The sequence below is a fragment of the Rattus norvegicus genome, chromosome 14, assembly GCF_036323735.1.
Source record: "Rattus norvegicus strain BN/NHsdMcwi chromosome 14, GRCr8, whole genome shotgun sequence".
Lineage (NCBI taxonomy): Eukaryota > Metazoa > Chordata > Mammalia > Rodentia > Muridae > Rattus > Rattus norvegicus.
The window spans coordinates 54,718,885-54,723,297 of record NC_086032.1 but is presented as its reverse complement, the minus strand read 5'-3'; the positions used below and the strand labels follow the sequence as shown (position 1 = coordinate 54,723,297).

Sequence of the window (4,413 nt, the reverse complement as noted above, 5' to 3'; positions counted from 1 at the left end):
ATCTAATTAATTCTGAAATTCAAAGTATAAGTATACGTGTTTTGAAGCGAATAATTATATCACATAAACTCTAAAATTCTACAACTTTAAAAATGGAGTGACATATTAGTTAAAAAGAACCCTATACAGGGCAAGTTGGGTTGGAGCTAAAAAGTAGGACTATAAGAATATTCTGTCAACATATATGTGTTATGTACTGGTTAAAAATAGTAACAATGTGGGTTTTACAGTTATATCCTTATTTATTTATATATTTTGACAGTGGGATTTAACATGTAGCCCATGCTTGCCTGGAAACCATACAAATTGATCTGATTTTCCCTGCAGAGGGCTGTTATTGAAGAACTGCACCACCATGCTTTACTTTGTTATATTTTTACTCAGGTAGATACTATCTCCACTGCTGGAAGTCATATATGTGTGTAGTTCTATAAATCCAGAATATGGAAACTGTAGGGTAAGAAATACAAAAGTTGACCCTTTATACAAGAGCCGTATTTCTCGCTTTTTTATTTCTCTTCATGAGATTTTGTTTGCTTGTTTGTAAGGTGTGTGCTTTTATTAAAATAGTCTTAAGTCTGTGTACAGGCCCATTGGATCATCCACAGCTTACATATCTTGATAGATAAAAACACATTTAATCAAAAATATGGATTTCAATGTTTAATCAATAAAAATGAGTATCTAGGAAAAGTACACCAAAAAAGCCCAAATGTTTAGCTTTGTGACTTAAACTGAAAACATGAGAAGAGATGTAAAAAGTAAGAGAAATATTTAAAAGTATCATTAAGAAATATTGGACAATAGAATGATAAGAAGAAGACTTATGGAAACACAACTGCCCTGAGTTAATTCTAATCATTAAACTTACCATCGAATGGAAAATTATTTCGGTTTTATGCTTATTTCTGGAGTGTTTATTTTTTGTTTCCATTGTCTTTTATTTTACTTTTTATCATACTAATAAGTGTATATTAATGTGCAAATAAATGAGTTTATGAAGACATTTTAAAGTATGAAAATACGATGCTTTGATCTTATTTTTCTCTCATTTATCAAATGCCCTCTACGTATATCCTTCAACCAGATCTTATTTCTTTACCATATATAAAGTTTTGAGATTATAATTACATGACTTTTCTTTTCCCTTTCCTTTGTTCAACCATGCCTTATTTATTCCGCTCTTTTTTACATTCACGGGTCATTTTTTATTATTACTTGCTGTTATATCCATGAACATATATGAGCTCTTATGCTTGATTGGCTTGTGCTTGTGGTAAGTTATCAGTGTAGCTTCTGACACTTTGAGGAGATATAATTCCACAGCACAATGACCCTCCAGCACTTAGAATCTTTCTGTCCCTTCATCACCATGATTCCTGAGCCATGAATGTAGGAGATGTATTGTACTTGTATCAGTTGGGATTGGTCTCTAAAACTTCATTTTGATTGTTTTATTAATTATTATATTGCTGTTCTCTCCATCTTTTCCAAAGCAAATTCTCCTTGTGGAGGTGTGTATACTAGTTATCTGTTGTTGTAACGACAAATAGTGAGTCTGTAATTAGGGATTACCCTAATTTAGTAAAGTTTCCAGGCAAAGACATGATTTTTTTCTTCTGAGGAAGCCTTATTCTAAATTATAGAGCTGTTTGTATAAGTGTCACTATTGGATATTTAGTATTTTCATGACATAATTGTCATTGATATGGTCTATAGGCCACATAGTAGGTAAGACTGCTGCTTGCTTGTCTCTTTTAGAAACCCACCTCTGGTACTGTAGGAGCTACTTCTCAGAGAGTAGGCTTTCTGCTCATATCTAGCCAAGGTGCCATCTGTGTCTGAAGCACATGGTATATTCAACAATGTAAATTTACTGTTCACTTCTGGCTGTCAGTAACCATAGTCGATAATGTGTTGGCAGTCTCCTGAACGACACTGATCAATATCTCTACAGAGGGTTCTTCATGCCTAATTTTGATGTTTTTCAATAATCAATCCTTTTCTTTTGAAGAAGAGTTGGTAACATTTCAATGTGTTCAAGTATAAAAACTCAGTAATTATATTTATTTGTTTTCTCCATTTTAAATTCACATCATTATCATTGAAATTTACACTGACATATAACTTATATTTACTCGTCATAATTTTTTATATTTATACCAATGTTATTCAATGTATATCATCCCTCCATATTTAAAGAATAGAATATAGAATGCAATGAGTTATCCAAAAATTGCACAGCTAAAAAAGTGCTGATTTGCTAATCTCACCAAATGAGCCTCAATCCCATGTGTTTAAAAAGAATAGAAAGGAACACTGCTGCCTCTGCCGCTGCGATGGTCTGAGCAGCTGTCGCCCAGGGAATTTAAATATGTCGTGGATTGCCCTCAGTCAACTGGCGCAGGAGAGGAAAGCCTGGAGGAAGGACCACCCTTTTGGCTTTGTGGCTGTCCCAACAAAGAACCCTGATGGCACGATAAACCTGATGAACTGGGAGTGCGCTATTCATGGAAAGAAGGGGACTCCGTGGGAAGGAGGCTTGTTCAAGCTATGGATGCTTTTAATGACTATCCGTCCTCACCACCAAAATGTAAATTTGAGCACCACTCTTTCATCCAAACGTGTATCTTTCTGCACAGTGTGCCTGCCCATCCTGGAGGAAGACAAGGATTGGTGGCCAGCTATCACGGTCAAACAGATCTTATTAGGAATACAAGAACTTCGAAATGAACCAAATATTCAAGACCCAGCGCAAGCAGAGGCCTATACAATTTACTGCCAAAACAGAGTGGAATATGAGAAAAGGGTTCGAGCACAAGCGAAGAAGTTTGCCCCCTCATAAGCAGCGGCCCTGGGCTCCATGACGAGGAAGGGATTGGCTTGGAAAAAACTTGTTTACAACCTTTGGCAGATTTTAGTCGCTCCATACAGTTACTAGTAGCCTGGGAGGGTTGAGCGGATGCCATTTTCCATTTCGGCCACTGGAATATTCAGTCTTTTGTATTTTTGATTATTGAGTAAAACTTGCTTTTATTTTAATATTGATGTCAGTATTTCAACTGCTGTAAAATGATAAACTTTTGTATTTGGTAAGCCCCTAGGAGCTAGTTTCTTTGCCTCGGGCTCGGATGCAGGCACGCTTCCCGCTGTTCAGAGCTCTGGCCTCCAGCTGGCTGTATGACAGAACTACACTGTCCCTCCTTCCTTCCCTACCCTCGTCCTTCTCAGAAACCCGGGCTATTGCTTATGAGCCTCAGATCCAAAATTGGCCAGCATCTCCATTCTGCAACTCTTCCTTTGTGTCTCTTTGTGTTGCTGTTTAGAGTAAATAAACTGTTTATATAAAGGTAAAAAAAAAAGAATAGAAAGACTACAGACTGCATACCATATTGAATAAAGGATATATAGAACACACCAGGTTGAATACTTCCCAACTGGTGTTCTAAAATCTGCTGTGAAATTGAAATGACCCACATAGAATGAACTTAATAAAACTCTAGAGTTTGACACCTTTAAATTTATGTGTAAGTCAAATGTTATGGGAGTATGAGTATGGATGTGATTAGTTTAGCTGATGAGATTGGGGACAACATGGAGAAAGCAATAACTTTTGATTTTAAAGGATAGGTACAGTTTGAAGCAATTTTATCTCCAAGACACTTTGGGAGAGACAGATGATATTTTGTTGCTGTGGGTTCAACAAATTCTTAGTTGGGACTGATGGAAGATTTTTTTCCTGTCTCTTTATGAGACAAAGCACACTCATCCACTAAAATTGAAAAATTAGGTACATAAGTTTTTAAATTCCTGTGGATATACTAAAACAACATTGTGTTGCCACATGCTAAATTATTTTAAGATATACCTTATGTACAACTTTATGTTAATAGTGTATTACTGATGGAATGCAAAGCTGCCTGGTGAATTAAAGAAGTTAATTTCCTAAAGTGGAATTATGCACATTGTTAAGCTCTTGTAGTAGAAACAGTAGACAAGATAAATGGTAATACATTCAGCAAAGGAAAATGCTGCAATAAAGGCAGATATGCATTACCAACTCACACATTTTCATTTTTTTAATGTATTCTTTTTCTGATCTTTATGAGATTTGCTTTTCCCACCTTGATCCAGGAATTACATTCCTTACTCAAGAATTTTTTAAAGAAAGTGGGCACTGAATCTTTACCATAACTACTCTCCTCAGTGCTTATCTATACAGGTTTGGTTAGATCTTTTGCAGGAGGATATATAAATGGAGGCAACATTAACTCTTGTTGGTTCAGTATCCCTGAATGCTTTCAGGGACTTTTGGGTCAGCTTCTGTATGTGCCAATGAAATCACTACATCACAAGTGTGCACTGTATCATCCAAAATGCCGACATCTTGGACTGAATACTCATGTTCAGTGA

General features: G+C 35.9%; 1 pseudogene; it reads left to right on the top strand.

Moving 5' to 3' along the window:
- Positions 1-2,360: 2,360 nt before the first annotated feature.
- Ube2i-ps1 (ubiquitin-conjugating enzyme E2I, pseudogene 1) lies at positions 2,361-3,284 on the top strand (annotated as a pseudogene).
- Positions 3,285-4,413: the final 1,129 nt, after the last annotated feature.